The sequence below is a fragment of the Hemitrygon akajei genome, chromosome 8 (assembly GCF_048418815.1).
Source record: "Hemitrygon akajei chromosome 8, sHemAka1.3, whole genome shotgun sequence".
NCBI classification, from domain to species: domain Eukaryota; kingdom Metazoa; phylum Chordata; class Chondrichthyes; order Myliobatiformes; family Dasyatidae; genus Hemitrygon; species Hemitrygon akajei.
Window position 1 is genome coordinate 144644593 of NC_133131.1, and position 17616 is coordinate 144662208.

Genomic DNA, 17616 nt, shown 5'->3' on the forward strand with positions numbered 1-17616 from the left:
TTTGTCATGTTTTGGAGAGGTGCAAACATGCATCAATTACTGATTAAATTTTGCACACTAATATAACCCCATAGGAAATATATATTTTGGATATTTATTGGGTGATGTACAATACACTTAAACACCTTCCACCTTATGTTTATCCCTAGATATCTTGGAATTCAGATAAATGGCATCAACATAGCCCAGACTGGATCCTCCCTTCTTTCTATCAATAACATACTCCCAAAGAGACTGATACTACCATTCGATACATTATGGTTGATCTATGACTCAAGTATACATTGTAGCCTGCTCCCCTCATTATTGGACTACTTTAATCTTCAAATATATTTCACAACCACCTTGTATGTACAGAGAGAATACTTCAGATACAGTGGGGGGGAGGAGGTGAAGGAACTACCAGGGAAAAGCTACAGTAAGCAGATTTCTGCCAGAGTCCAGCTCTGTGGCTGAGAAGGGAAGGGGGAGAAGAGAAGTGCAATGGTGATAAGGGGATTCCATAATTGGGGCAGCAGACTAGAGATTCTGCGGGTATGAAAAAGACGCCCAGATGTTATTTTGCCTCTTACGTGCCCAGGTCAGGAATGTCTTGGATTGGCTCCACAACATTCTAACGGGGAAAGGTGAACAGCCAGAAGTCGCGGTCTAGAAGGCAGGAGAATGGGGTTGAGAGGGATAATAATTCAGACTTTATGGAATGGTGGAGCAGACTTGATGGGCTGAATTAGCTAGTTTTGCTCCCATGCGTTATGGTCTTAACACCAATGGGTAGAGCAAAGCATAGAACAGTACAACACAGAAACTAATTAAACTAGTATTTAAATGCCTAATTGAACACGTCTTTTGCCTATAAAATGAACATATATTCTCTGCACATTCATGTTCTGATCTAAGAGCTTCTTAAATGCCTCTGTTATTACCATCCCTGGCAACACATTCCAGGCATTTGCCACTCTGTGTAAAAAATTTATTTCACACACCTCCTTTGAACTTACCTATTCACACCTTAAATGCATGCCCTCTGTTATTAGGCTTTTTGACCATTGGGAAAAGATACCACCTGTCTGCACTATCTTCAAATCTTATACTTTAAAAAAATCAGGTTTTTCTGAGCGTCCACCACCCTAGAAAAAGTAACTAAAGTTTGTCCAGCCTCTCCTTATGATCTGTACACTCTAATGCAGGCAGCATCCTGGTAAGCTTTTTATGCACCCTTGCAAATCCTCCACATCCTTTCTATAATGCGATAATCACAACTGAATGCAATACTCCAGATATGGCCTAAGCAAGTTTAATAACCCGCAACATAACTAAATAACTCGAGCTCAAATCTTTGACTAATAAATGCAAACATATGCCTTCTTCACCACCACAGCAACCTGTGCAAACACTTTCAGGAAGCTATAGACCCCATGTTTCCTCTGTACATTAACACTGAAAAGGGACTTGCCGTGTGTACTCCTGAATTGCGTTCTCTCTCATTTGTCTGGATAAAACTCCACCTGCCATTCCACTTCTCTGCCAAGATCTGCAACTGATCTACTGTATATCCCACTGATTCCTTTGGCAATCTTCTACATTCTTCATAACACCACTAATCTTTGTATCATCTGCATATTTACTAACCCACCGATTCACATTTTCATCCTAATCATTTACATACTGTACATGACAAACAGCAGAGGTCCTGGTATGGATCCCTGCAGAACCCACTCATCATTAGAATAAGTCCTCTTGACCACTAATCTCTGGCTTTTATGAATTGGCTATTTTTTATCTAAATAGCTAAGTCACTTTGGATCCCATGCATCCTACTTGTCAGATTCCAGCACCAGCAGCTTCGTGAGCTGCCTCCACCTTCCTCTTTTTTTGTCTACCTTCATCTGTCATCTACCTGCCTCTATTCCCAAGACCTCTTCTCCCCCTCCCCTATCGGACTCAATCTGTCTGTCATTCTCCAACAACCCCTCAGTCTCCCAATCACCTCTATCATTCGTCTCACCCTCCTCCTGGCTATCTTCATTCTGGCTATCTCTTCTCTCTCCATTCATCCTTTTTCAGGGTTTCAATTTAACATAGCAACAGTTCTTTCCCCTTCCCCACATCCCACAAATGTTACTCAACCTCTTGAGTTTCTCCAGCAGGTTGTTTGTTGCTCCAGATTCCAGCATTCACTGTCTCCTTTGTCTCTTTTACATAGAGTAATCTCTGTTAATGGTTGTGTAATTGGGGAGCTCCTTAAAATTGACGTAGTTCTTGACATTGACATTGTGTCATCAGATGAACCCAAATAATTGGGAAATACTGTTTTGTAAGGACTATACTCTTGAGCATCAATCTGAGATCAGAGGTGAAGTGTATAAATGTTGTTCCTCTGACCTTTGATATGGGTGAAGTGGGTTTAATGGTCAATTGGCTGATATCGAACTCAAGACTTCAATTGTTCCCTGGAATAATTTATGGCATAAATGTTCAATATTGCCATTCTCTTGTTTGTCACTTCAAATTGGGCTTTTCACTGGACTCAGCGAAAGATATTTCTGCAGCAATGAAGACAAATCATCTATGCATCTGCCAGAATTAATTTCTAAGATAGTTAGCTTGATAATCAACCAACACGAGAAAATCTGCAGATGCTGGAAATCCAAAGCAACACAAACAAAATGCTGGAAGAACTTGGCAGGTCAGGCAGCATCTATGGAAAAGAGTGAACAGTCGACATTTCAGGCCAATACCCTTCATCAGGACTAATCAGCAAGACAATCCTCTACATTCTGAATAGAAATGAAGGCAGGTACTTAGAACATAGAACAATACAGCACAGCATCAGGCTCTTTGGCCCATAATGATGAGCCAAACCAATTAAATTAGTAATCAAATGGTAAAATCAAATGTACAAGCAGTTCCTACAGAAACTGCCCATTGGTAGATCAGAAGTTGTGGTTTGTTACTGTGACAAAAATAATCCTTCACTCCTTTGTCTTCTCCACTTGAACACACTTTCCTTCTCCAACAGATCTCAGATGCCTGCCGGGATGGTATTACACTCAGCTGATTCCACTCTTCTCTGACCAGTTATCATCAATGTTTTCTCCATATCTGCATTGTTAGCTGATGCATCTCAGCTCTCATGCCCGAGTTTAAAAATTCTTACTGTTGCCTCACAATTCCTATGGTGTCAACTTTAAATTTTCTCTTTTGGCTCCTCCCATCTTCTGTAAAAGGTGTCCTTCTCCAAAGCTGGCCTCTTGAGACTCCCTGAATTTAATTGCTCTACTTCATCAGCAATATCTTATGGTTTAAGACATTCAGGTCTGAAATTCTATTCCTCAAGTTCTCTATGTGTTTGAAGCTGTTTAATCAGAATCAGGTTTATTATCACCAGAATGTGTTATAACATTTGTTAACTTAGCAGCAGCAGTACAATGTAATACATGATAATATAGGAAGGAAAAAATAATTAAGTAAATCAATCACAGTAAGTATATATATGTATATTAAATAGTTAGATTAAAAATAGTGATAAACAGAAATAATATAAAAAAGTGACATAGTGTTTATTGGTTCAATGTCTATTTAGGAATCGGATGGCAGAGTAAATGAAGGCAAACTCTTTGATTAAACTTTTGCTGGACTGTCCTAATGCCTTTGTGTCAGAGTCAGTATCCTATTTTGATGTCAAAGTATATTAACTGAGGATATGAGACATTATGACCATAAGATATGGGGGCAGAAGTAGGCCATTTGGCCCATCAGGTCTGCTCTGCCATTCAATCATGGACTAATCCAATTCTTCTAGTCATCCCTACTCCCCTGCCTTCACCCCATACCCTTTGATGCCCTGGCTAATCAAGAACCTATCTAACTCTGCCTTAAATACACCGAATGACTTGGCCTCCACCGCCGTTCATGGCAACGAATTCCACAGATTTTCCCACCCTCTGACTAAATAATTTCTCCACATCTGTTATACATGGACATCCTTCAATCCTGAAGTCGTGCCCTCTTGTCCTAGAATCCCTACCATGGGAAATGACTTTGCCTTCTCTAATCTGTTCAGGGCTTTTAACATTCGGAATGTTATTGTGGGAGATGAAGCTTGTGGGGGAGGGAAAGTTGGAGATAGCGACAGAGACTTGGAAGGGATACCATAGACAACAAAGGGCTGCAGAATAAAATCTGATAAGGAAGGAAAGTGGTGAAAATTATAGACACAAGGGTCACAAGCGCTTGTAAATATGTCAGCAAGACCAGAGTTTGAGGCCTAGTGTTCAGGTTTTATCATTCACAAGTCCAGAGTTTGAGGCCAGGAGTTTGGGATCTTCATTCTGGAACCCCATTGATGAGTCCTGGGATTGGTACCAAAGATTGAAGACCAAACTTCCATCAGAAGTCAAGGCCCAATGGCTGAAGCCTAGATCTGCAAGTCTCTGTAGTCTGCTGGGAAAGTCAAAGGACAAATATCTACAAGCCTGAATGCACTTGAGGTTGCCCGTCCTTGGGTCAGAGCATGGTTTGTGTGTGTGTGTGTGATGGAGGGAAGGGGCTTGTTCTGCGGTTTGTTTGTTGGTTTTTGCCAACATGGTGAACACGCTATGTTGGCACCGCAATGTGCAGCAACATTTGCATGCTGCCCTCAGCACATCCTTAGGTTGTGTTGGTTGTTATCACAAACGGCACACTTCATTGTACGTTTCAATGTGCATGTGATGAATTAATGAATCTGAGAGTTGGAGTCATAGAGCAATACAGCATGGGTACAGGCCCTTCAGCCAATCAAATCCACACCAAACAAGGGCCAACAAGCTAGTTACAATTTCCTGTGCTCAGCTCATATTCCTCTAAGCCTCTCCTCTCCAAGTGCTTCTTAAATCATACTATTGTACCTGCCTCAACCACTTCCTCTGGGAGTTAATTCCAGAAATTCATGAACCTCTATGTGAAAAAGTTACCTCCTAGATCCATTTAAATCTTTCCCCTCTCACCCCAAATCTCATTTTGGACTACTCTACCCTGGTGAAATCTACCTTATCTATACTTCACATAATATTAAACATTTGTATCAAGTTGCCTCTCACTCTCCTATGTACCAATGAATAAAGATCTAGCCTAGCCAGCCTCTTCTTCTCAGGCACTCTGATACTGGCAACGTCCTTGTAAGTCTTTTCTGCATTCTTTAGAGTTTAACCGTATCTTTTCTCAAAACAAAGTGACTAAGATCTGTAAACAATCATCCAAGGGCAGCCTCATCATTGACCCTATACAAGCAACATGATGTGGCAACTCCTATACTCAGTGCCCTGACTGATGAAGATTGGCATGCCAGGTGCCTTTTTCACTGCCCTGTTAACTTGTGATGCTGTGTTCAACAAACTACAGTATGCACTTGAACCCCTAAGTGCCAGACTATTTATAATATAGGTCTATAGGCTGGTTTGACTTTCCAAATTACATCACTTCATTCTTATCTGTGTTGAAATCCATCTGCCACTCCTTGGTGTACTGATAAAGATCTCTGTGATCAAAGACATCCTTCTTCAATATCAACAACACTTCTTCATTTCATACCTTCAGCATACTTACTGAACAAGCCTTATGCATTTGCAAATAATAAACAACAAAGATCACAACACAGACCCCTGTGGCACACTCCCGTCCTCAATCTTGTTTCTTTCTTTTTCCTTCCTGGGTCTGCCTCCATCTATCTGACACAGGCCAGCCCCACTCACCTCTCCTACCTAGCACTACTTACCTCATGAACCTCTACGTGAAAAAGTTGCTCTTCAGTCCACCAATTGCCTTGGAACTCTTTCTTGCAACTCCCCTTCTTCTCTGCACATTGGTCATCTCGAATCTCCACCCTCAGCCCTGATGCAGGGTTTTGAACTGAAATAATGACAATTTCTTTCCTCCTGCAGATGCTGCTCATCGTTTGTATTGTATTTTTTTGTTCTACTGTGAATGCCTGGAAGAAAATAAATCTCAGAGTAGTCTCAGGTAATATATACTTACTTTGATAATACATTTACTTTGAACTTTTTACATTATCTTAAAACTAATAGAATTATAGTCATTTGAGCCAAAGTGCTCCCTGACTGCCACTTACGTTTCTTGCCCTGTCTCAATCCCAAAGAGAAGGTCCAGAATTGCTCCTCTACGTATGACTTGGGAAACTTCTGTCCTGAACAGAAGTTCAGCCCCTATTAATTACTGAGGAAATTAAAATCTCCCACAAAGCCCAAATTATTCTTTCAGCAATGAGCAATTTCTCTACATTGCTGCTCCTCTAGTTCCTACCGACTATTGGTGGTTCTATGATACAGCAATATAACCCCAACTGAGTTTCTAAGTGCCACGCCCTCCTCACTTACTCTTAGCCATGTTTCTCTTTTGGCTATAACATCCCAGTCCACCATCAGCTGATTGGACCAGATGAGCAAGGAACACTTGGGAGAGGTGTGGCAGGAGAGTGGCTGAGTCTGCAAAGTGGATGATAGGCAAATGGAACTAGGTAGGGCAGGGGGGAAAAAACGGGGAAGCAAGGTGCTTGGGTTTAGGGAGGGAGTGTTGGAAAGAAGGGCATGCACAAGAGAATTTGGGTGGATAAGGAGGAAAGAGAGAGAGAGAGGGAGAGAGAAAGAGGGAAAGAGAGGGGGAGATTGATTGATTGATTGTGGCCTGCATGATCACCAATCTCATGTCCTCCAATACCTCATGGCTCTTCATCACTTATTTCAGAATTCAGCACCTTCCATATCTCAACATTGTCAAATCTGCAAAAGCCTCAAGACCCTCTGGGAAATAATAGCTGGAATGTGCTTACTCGCATGCACTTCCTTTACATACATAGCTCTCTAATTAATCTCAGAGAAGCATTCAATTACTGCTTCGCCTGTAGAATGGGCCATGCAGGAGGCCTCTAATAAGTAGCACTCCTGAAAGGCACAATAAACTGCAAATTGTTTACTGTGTTACCCTCCTGGTTTTGACACCTTGCTGCTGTTTAAAAAAACAATTTTTGAAGACTCTAAAAAGTAAATGACATTGAATGAAATAATTCAAAAAAAGTTCTAAAATTCTTTTTCAGTTTTGGTGCATTTGATAATAACAGGGAAATAAATAGTTGAAATAAACTAAATACAACTTTTTCGTGAACATCACTGATCGATTCACACCAAGGAGCTGATGCTTGCCAGCACCCAGGCGGCAGCAGCAAAGTGTAGCCGCCTCCTTGCCCAAATATTAGCCTTTCAAAAATTTCACTGCTGCATTGTTTGGAGGTGAGATGCCTAATGACTTTGTCACTTCGCAAGTAATTAGTACAGTAAAGGAAACAATTGCACATTCAAATGCATTACTGCAGATTTTAAGAATAAAATATTTTTGAAAAATGATTGGATTCATTAAAAACTCAGAGGTATATAATTCAGTATCACAAAAGATGCTGTTACAAACCAGAGCAATAGACACAAAGTACTGGAAGATCTCAACAGGGCAGGCAGCATCGATGGAGACAATAATCAGTTCCGGCAGAAACCATTCATCAGAACTTCAGTCTATTTGGTAATTACAAGAAGGCAGTGAAATCACTATTGGCATTAGAAGCGAGTCCTATGTTAGAGTTGGTACTTTCCACACTGTTACAGCGAACTAAAAGAAACTCTGAACAGCAGAGGGCAGAATATGGAGATACCACCCATTGAGTAGATCAGAACATATTTTGGACCAGGATTTCATGCAATCTGATGAAGAATTGCTCATATAGGAAGATGAAATACATTTCATAAATTAAACTGAAAATAAGAGGCATCGTGTGTCCGATGGTTGCAAGGTTACAATAAATTAAATTTCATGGAAGATGAGCTGCAAATACGCAAGATATAAATGGAGTGTACTGAACAACCATTAATTTAGCATATGTTAAATGCACTCCATGACCACCAGATGGTGCAGGTCCAAAATGAGAAAAACATACATCTAATCATCTTTGAAATTATTTTTGTAATAATAAAGTATAAAGAACTTGCATGACATAACTGAGAAATTATATAAATTATCTCCGATTAAGTCTGTGCCACAAGTTGGCCGGTTAGCTCAGTTGGTTAGAGCGTGGTGCTAATAACGCCAAGGTCGCGGGTTCGATCCCCGTACGGGCCAAGATACTTAATTTTTAATCCATACAGCTCGACAAACGAATATACATTTATTTCACACATTTCTTATATCCGCAGTAGAAAACCTACAGCACAATACAGGCTCTTCAGCCAACAAAATTGTGCCGAACATGTCCTTAATTTAGGAATTACCTAGGGTTACCCATAGTCCTCTATTTTTCTAAGCTCCAGGTACCTATCCAGGAGTCTTTTAAACGACCCTATCGTATCTGCCTCCACCACCGTTGCCGGCAGCCCATTCCATGCACTCTCTGCATAAAAAAACTTACCCATGACATCTCCTCTGTACCTACTGCCAAGTACCTTAAAACTGTGCCCTCTTGTGCTAGCCATTTCAGACCTGGAAAAAAAGCCTCTGACTATCCACATGATCAATGCCTCTCATCATCTTATACACCTCTGTCAGGTCACCTCTCATCCTCCGTCTCACCAAGGAGAAAAGGCCGAGTTCACTAAACCTGTTCTCATAAGACATGCTCCCCAATCCAGGCAACATCATTGTAAATCTCCTCTGCACCCTTTCTATGGTTTCCACATCATTCCTGTAGTGAGGCAACCAGAACTGAGCACAGTACTCCCAGTGGGGTCTGACCGGGGTCCTATATATCTGCAACATTACCTCTCAGCTCCTAAACTCAATCCCACGATTGATGAAGGCCAATGCGTGTATTCCTTTTTAACCATAGAGTCAACCTGCGCAGTAGTTTTGTGGACTCGGACTCCAAGATCCCTCCGATTCTCCACACTGCCAAGAGTCTTACCATTAATACTATATTCTGCCATCATATTTGACCTACCAAAATGAACCACTTCACACTTATCTGGTTTGAACTCCATCTGCCACTTCTCAGCCCAGTTCTGCATCCTATCAATGTACCTCTGTAACCTCAGTATAATAGAAACATATATCTGATTATTCATTCTGTGATACAGAGTTTACAATCTGGTGAAGAACAAATAACAGCCATCCAGGCTTTTGATTTGTTTTATTTTGTATTTTACCTTACAATGCTTGTAAAAGTATTCAGCCCCAACCCTTTGTTCACATGAATGAGTACCACAGCCGGGGATTTTGTTCAATTTAACCGAGAATTGTTATTTTATTTGTGAAACTAATCAATAAGGTCCAGGACCTTGGCCTCAATACCTCCTTGTGCAATTGGATCCTCGATTTCCTCACTTGTCAGTTTGGATTGACTACAACCTCTCCTCCACGATCTCCATCAGCACAGATGCACCACAAAGCTGTGTGCTTGGACTCCTGCTCTACTCGATTTACACTTATGACTGTGTGGCTAAGTACAGTTCCAATGCCATATTCAAGTTTGCTGATGACACCTCTGTTGAGGGACAAATCAAAGGTGGTGGAAATTGAAAGTCTGGCTGAGTGGTGCTACCACAACAACCTCTTACTCAATGTTAGCAAGACCAAGGAGCTAGTTTTTGACTTCAGGAGAAGGAAACCAGAGGTCCATGAACCAGTTCTCATCGGAGGATCAGAGATGGAGAGGGTCCTCAATTTTAAATTCCTCTGTGTTGTTATTTCGGAGGACCTGCCCTGGGCCAGCATGTCAGTGCAATTACGAAGAAAGCACGGCTGCGCTATATTTTCTGAGGAGTTAGTGAAGATTTGGCATGACATTTAAACCTTCGACAAACTCCTATAGATGTGAAGTGGAGGTATATTGACTGGTTGCATCACAGCCTGGTATGGAAACACCAATACCCTTGAATGGAATATCGTACTGTTACATACCCCGTAACTGGGGTGTCTGACCAGCAAAGACAGAAGTATCCGTTGGAGTCTGGTGGTACCAAACTAAAGGTGTTTATTAGTAAACTACACAATACAATATCAAAAATGCAAATATACATATAAAACAAGTTAGCAGTAATAAACCTAAAAGTGTAGGAATAATAATAAGCAATAATAAACAAGCTCTATCGATGTCTAGGGGTAAATGAATTGTCATAGGAAAGTATAGAGTTCAGTTCATAAATGCTGAAGTAGTTATGGTTGTTGTATTGAAATCGTTGGAGAGAGAGAGAGAGAGAGCGAGCTAGCGAGGTGTAACAGCAACTGTTGCGGCAGGCAAACCTTTTTGTCGCTTTCTTAATCCGTCGTATCGTTGTGGTCATTCAGTTATGACCCCTCTGGTCTTCAGCTAGACCATTCTTCTGTGGTGGACTCGTCACTCTGGCATGAGTGGACACACACACAAGTCCCCACCGGCCCTCCTGTGACACTGTGAGCTTTACTGACCGATCTCCTGGTTCAGTCTCCGAAGCCCCCACCTTTCTGTGGGTTCCCAACACTCAGTCAGTGTCCACTGGTGTGTCTGAAGGGTGTCTCTCCAGACCTGTCTTTTTATCCCCACTCACTGGGTCTCAGCTATCCATCAACTCTGAATACCATGTCCATCAAATCAGGCCACTCCTGCTATCTCCTGAGGAATGTTAACGAGCCAAGTACAGTCCTTGTAGTAGAAAGTAAATAATCCTTGTAGAAGTCATAATACAGTAAATCAACAGTCTCTCTCCCCCTCTTATCTGTAGCAAATGTTCTTGTCTGGGCTTTATCTCTCTCTCATGAGCAGCATAACAACAGCAATAGTTCGTAGTTCTCAGGAGGGGGTTGGGAATGGTTAACTCTGCACCCCATTGTCCATCGAGTCTGTTCATCACTCATAACAGTACAAAAAGTAGTGAATACAGCCATTGAGCACATCTACGTGAAACGCTGTCGCAGGAAAATGGCATCCATCACCAGGGACCGCCACCACCCAGAACAAGCTCTCTTCTTGCTGCTGCCATCAGGAAGAAAGTATAGGAGCTTCAGGACTCATGCCTCCAGGTTCAAGGACAATTACTACCCTCAACCATCAGGCTCTTGAACCAGAGGGGATAATTCACTTAACTTCACTTGCCCCATCATTGGAAAGTTTCCACAACCAGTGATCTCACTTTCAAGGACTCTTCATCTCATATTCTTGATATTTATTATTTCTTTCTATTTGTATTTGTATAGTTTGTTGTCTTCTGCACTGTGATTGAATGTTGCAGTCTTTTGCTGATTCTGTTATATTTATTATTCTATGGATTTATTGAGTATACCCACAAGAAAATGAATCTTGGGATTGTATTTGGTGACATCATGTACTTTGAACTTTGTTTATTTCCCACAGTAGTGGAGCAAAAAAACACAGAAAATTGTAAAACATGAAAAACTAAACGTTCAAAAACTTAAATGTCAGCAGTTCAAGTATTCACACCTCCCCCTTTGCTCAGTTCTTTGTTGAATCGCCTCTTGCTGCTTTTACAAACAAGAGAAAATCTGCAGATGATGAAAATCCAAGCAACACACACAAAATGCTAGAAGAACTCAGCAGGCCAGGCAGCATCTGTGGAAAAGAGTACAGTCGACATTTTGGGCTGAGACCCTTCAGCGGGTCTGGAGAAAAAAGGATGAGGAGACAAAGTTAGGAGGGTGGGGAGGAAGAAACACGAGCCGATAGGTGAAACTGAGAGGGGGAAGGGCGAAGTAAAGAGCTGGAAAGTTGGTTGGTGAAAGAAATACAGGGCTGGTTAAGGGGGAATTTTCCAGCAGAGGGCAGAAGGCCATGGAAGTAAGAAACGGGAAAGAATACCAGAGGGAGGTGACTGGCAGGCAAGGAGAGGGTTATAATACTTTATATAAACAAAGGGGTTGGGGGCTGAAATCTTTTACAAGGGACTGTATATTTCCGGATGTTATTCATCTTCCTCTATTTCACTCACCTTCATCTCCAAAGAAATTATTCCTGTTGGTGTCAAATATCCTCTTTTTCACTCTGAACCTCTGCTTGTCTCTGCAACTTATGAAGTTTTTTTTGAAGTGTTGTTCTGGTGAAACGTCATTAATCTGAAATGATATCTGTTTCACTTTCCGCGGAGGGTGCTTATCTATCAATGTTTTCCTATCTCAGATATTTAATATCCAGTTTTTTTGCTTTCACATTGAAGCTCATGGTAGTTTAGGAAGTTATCAGAATCAGAATCAGGTTTATTATCACCGGCATGAGACCAGAAATTTGTTAACTTAGCAGCAGCAGTTCAATGCAATACATGATACAGAAGAAAAAAACACAAAATAAAATAATAATAATAGTAAATAACTAAATTATCTCTGGAACACATCATCTTAGAAAAATCTAACCAAATCTACCGCTATCACTTATAATCTTAGTAAACTAAGGATCACTTATTTTTTATAAAACGTCCAGAAGGAAAGTTCAAGTGAAAAACATTGATAAACAAATGTGTCAATAAAGTTACTTCTCTCCAGCTTTATTGAGTCCTGGAGGTAGAGAAGCAGGCCCTTCAGCCCATCCAGTCTGTGCCTAGCCATTTAAGCTGCTTACTCCCATCAACCTGCAACGGGACCTCAGCTCTCCGTACTCCTACCATCCACGTATCTATCCAAACTTCTCCTAAACATTGAAATCTAGCTCGCACTATGAAAGTGGATCTAAATCTATGAAAATACTGGTGTGGAACCTGAAAAAAGAAGATAGCAGAAAATACAATTCATAGAATTAGGGATCCAAGAACAAAAGTGATTAAAAAAAAGCTAAATGAAATTCAAGAAGCTTTTGAAGTGTCTTACAAAACTCTATAGTTTAAAGTTCCAGGGGGAAGCACAACCCAAATTGACACCTTCCTGAATTCTCTAGAGTTACCCACTTTAAGCGAAGAACAAAATAGAACAATGACTGCTGACATAACTGAAGTTGAACTAAAAGCTTCAATTAGTAGGCTTAAATTAAGCAAGTCACCAGGATCAGATGGGTATATGGCAGAGTGGTACAAAGAATTTAAAAATGAGTTAATTCCTGTCTTACTCCACACACTGAACTGGGCTCTAAAAAAGGCGCAAATGCCACCCAGGTGGAAGGAGGGGATAATCTCAGCTATACCGAAAGAAGGCAAGGATAAAATGGAATGTGGGTCATTTAGACCAATATCTGTTCTGAATGTGGATTATAGATTATTTACTTCTATCATGGCCAAACGATAAGAAGAGTTCCTACCCACACTGATACATAATGATCAAACAGGTTTTATACAACACCACCAACACAAGACAATATACGAAGGACACTTCACATTATGGATCATATACAAAAAATAAAATCGAAGCAAAGTGATCAGCGTGAACACTGAAAAGGTATTTGATTTGATTAATTGGAATTTTCTTTACAGAGTTTTACATAGATTTGGTTTACATGACACAATTACTAAAACTATACAGGAACTATATGACAATCCTACTGCTAGCATGAAAATCAATGGATATTTATCAAATAGTTTTACCCTAGAAAGGGGCATGAGACAGGGCTGTGCATGGTCACTGCTACTCTTCACATTACAGTGTATCTGAAACCATTAGCTCAATACATCAGACAAAAGGAAGATACCAGGGGAATGACTATTAAAGGGACAGAGCATAAATTGGCTTGTTACGCGGATGACATTTTGATCTATCTAGGGCAACCAACATACTCTTTACCTAAATTGATGCAATACTTTGAACAATATGGTCAATTATCAGGATACAAGATAAAACCCAATTACTTTCATATAACTATAGCCCACCAAGAGAAATTGAAAGTAGATATCCCTGGGCATGGCAAACAGAGTCTTTCAAATATTTGGGCATCATTATGCCAAAAGATTTGGCAAAATTGTCAGAATGCAATTATTCACCTATATATAGAAAAATTAAGGAAGCTATAACAAGATGGAATTTAATTCCTTTTTTTTAGTCTTATTTCAAGGATTGAATCCATTAAAATGAATATACTGCCCACACTATTATATCTCATTCAGACTCAACCAATAGAAATTAACCAAAATCAATTCAATGAATGGAACAGAATGTTATCAAGATATATATGGCAAGATAAAAGGCCTAGAGTTCCTCTCAAAACTTTGCAATTAGCCAAACAAAAGGGGGATGGGCCCTACTTTCTCTTAGACATTATTATTTTGCAGCACAGTTGAGAGCTGTGATATGTTGGTGTAACCCATCATATGATGCTCAATGGAAAAACGTTGAAGAGAGGATACTTTCCATCCCTGTACAGGTAATTTTGGCTGATAACAACCTACAAAGTTACATAAATACTATTGATAACACATGGGTAAAATGTACTCTTAAAATATGGAAAACTATTATAAAAGAATATAAACTAGAGGGAGATATTGCAATTCTTATGGTGAGCATATGATTTGGATTTTACACCGAATAAACTGGATGCTAGATTTAAGGACTGGACAGCTAAAGGAAAAACAGTTCTTTGTAATATAATGAAAGAAGGAACACTGTTCAGTTTCGAAATGCTTAAAGAAAAACACTTATTAGAAAAACAAGACTTTTATCGGTATTTACAGATGTGACAGTATGTTAATAGGATGGTTAAAAATGTAATCAAGGCAAGTACATGTTTCATAGAGCTAATTAGAAAAGCATATAATTCAGATAACAGTAGTAGAATCATTTCAAGCATTTATAAGGGTTTGTCAAATCTTAAAACTCATTCGACTTCATACATTAAAACAAAATGGGAGAAGGAAGGAGGGATAATTATATCTGAGGAAGAATGGACAATAATATGGAGTTATCAATGGAAGTGTACCAATTCACAGAAATGGAGGGAGTTTGGATGGAAAAACTTGATAAGATATTTTATTAAACCCTCTCAGAAATCCCACTCTGATGGTAAACCCCATGTTTGCTGGAGAAATTGTGGAAGTCAAAATGTAAACCATTATCATATTTTCTGGGAATGCTCCATTATCAAAGACTATTGGAGTGGGATACACAATGCTCTACAATACATCTTTAAAAGTGAAATACCCTTAGAAAGTAAGACCATATATTTTGGGTATATACCTCAAGAATGTTTGGAAAGAGATAAATATTTAATGAATATACAGCAGGTGGCTGGTAAAAAGACTCTTACCAGGAAATAGTTATCACAGGAGAGCCCAACTTTAAACGCATGGATGGAAATTACAATGGGCATTTATAAAACGGAGAAGATAACAGCATTTGTTAATTATAAGTTGGAACAATTTGATTCATACTGGGAAAAATGGTTTAACTACATAACACCTCATAGGCCTGATTTTATTCTCACAAATCAATGAATATGTTGTAAAAAATAATCACTCCCTACTTGTACATAGTTCTCTCCTTTTGCTTGTTCTTTCTTTCCTCTCTTTTCTATAAGTGTATACCTCAGATAAGTATTATATGGAGATTTGTGGCAAATATGACTATATGATATAAATGTATAGTATCTGAAATATATCTTATGGAAATGTTTGTTTGATGATGAACTTCAATAAAAAATAAATTACAAAAAAAAAGAAATCTAGCTTGCATGTACCACTTGTGCTGGCAGCTTGTTCCATACTCTCATGATGCACTGAGTGAAGAAGTTTCCCCTCATGTTCTCCTTAAACTTTTCACCTTTCACTCTTAACCCATGACGTCTAGTTGAAGTTCCACTCAACTTCAGCAGTAAAAACCAAAAGAAAGCCAAAAGCTTTCTATACAACCCTATCACTTATGATGGCAATTTCAATGAATTATGGACCTGTATTTCTGGTTCCCTTTGTTCTACTGCACTCCTCAGTGCCCTACCATACATTGTGTAAGAACTACCTTGATTTGTCCTACCAAAGTGCAACATTTTGCACTTGTCTGCATTAAATTCTATTTGTCATTTTTCTGCCCATTTTTCCAAGTGGTCCATATCTTGCTGGGAGAGTTGATCGTCTTTCTTGCTGTCCACTACACCCCCATTCTTGGTGTCGTCCTCAAATTTGCTGGTCCAGTTAACAATATTATCATCCTGATCATTGATACAGATGATAAACAACAACAAAATCAGCACCAATCCCTGTGGCACTCCATTAGTCACAGGCTTCCAGTCAGAGGAACAACCATCTCCTACCACTCCCTGACTTTTCCCACAATGCCAATGTCTAATCCAATTTACTAGTTCATCTTGAATGTGAAGTAACTGAACCTTCTTGACCAAATCCCATGCAGGACCCGGCCAAATCCTTTGCTGAAGTCCATGTAGAACACATGCACTGCCCTGACCTTCATCCACTTTCCTGGGAACTTCCTCAAAAAACTCGATGAGATTGGTTCGACATGACCTACCATACATGAAGTCATGTTGACTACCCTTAATCAGTCCATGGCTATCCAAATACTAATGCATCTGGTTCCTTAGAATACCTTCCAATGACTTTTCCGCTACTGATGTCAGGCTTACTGGCTTATAATTTCCTGGTTTATTTTTAGAGCCTGTCCTAAACAGTGCAACAACTTTGGCTATCCTCCAATACTCTGGTACTTCACTTGTCGCAAAAGATGATTTAAATATCTCTGCGAGGGCCCTGGCAATTTCTGCACTTGCCTCCTGTAGGGTCCAAGGGAACACCTTATTAGGCTCTGGGGATTTATACATCCTAATTTATCCTGAAGAGAGCAAAGTCCTCCTCCTTTGTAATCTGTTTTGAGTCGACCAAGTTAGTGCCGCTTTGCCTTACTTCTATAGACTTTGTGCCCATCTCCTGAGTAAATAGAGATGCAAAAAATGCTTTTAAAATCTCCCACTTCTCTTTTGGCTCCACGCAGTGATGACCAATCTGATCCTACAGAGGACTAATTTTGTCCCTTGCAGTCCTTTTGCTCTTAACATAGATGTAGAGTCCCATAGAATTCTCCTTCACTTTGTCTGCTAAGGCAACCTCATGCCATCTTTTAGCCTTCCTGATTTTTTTCTTAAATATTCTCTTGCATTTCTTATACTTTATAAGCACCTCATTTGTTCCTACCTACCTATACCTGTTTTGCATCTCCTTTTTCTTTATCCTAACCAGGGCCTAAATGTCTCTTGAAATCCAAGTTTCCCTACACCTCTTATCTTTACTGTTATTCTGAAAAGCATATACAAGCTTTGTGCTCTCAAAATTTTGAAGGCCTCCCACTTACTAAGTAGACATTTGCCTGTAAACAGCCTGGCAAGATTAAACATGAAAGCAAGCTCGCAAACAATTTCAAAGCGGACAGTGAAAGCATTTTTAAGTATGTAAAAAAGTAAAAGAGAAATGAAAGTCGATCTAGGATTGCTAGAAAATGAGGCCGGAAAAATAACAACAGGGGCCAAGGAGATGGCAGATGACCTAAAGAGTATTTTGCATCAGTCTTCACTGTGCAAGACACTAGCAGTGTGCCAGATGTTGAAGGGTGTGAGGGAAGAGAACCAGAGTCAGGTTTATTATCACCAGCTTGAGTCATGAAATTTGTTAACTTAGCAGCAGCAGTTCAATACAATACATAATACAGAAGAAAAATATAAGTAAATCAGTTACAGTA

General features: G+C 39.8%; 1 non-coding gene across 1 annotated transcript; it reads left to right on the forward strand.

Annotated features, from left to right (window-relative positions):
• Positions 1–8086: 8086 nt before the first annotated feature.
• trnai-aau (transfer RNA isoleucine (anticodon AAU)) lies at positions 8087–8160 on the forward strand. Its single transcript has one exon. It is a non-coding gene; the product is annotated as a tRNA-Ile (tRNA).
• Positions 8161–17616: the final 9456 nt, after the last annotated feature.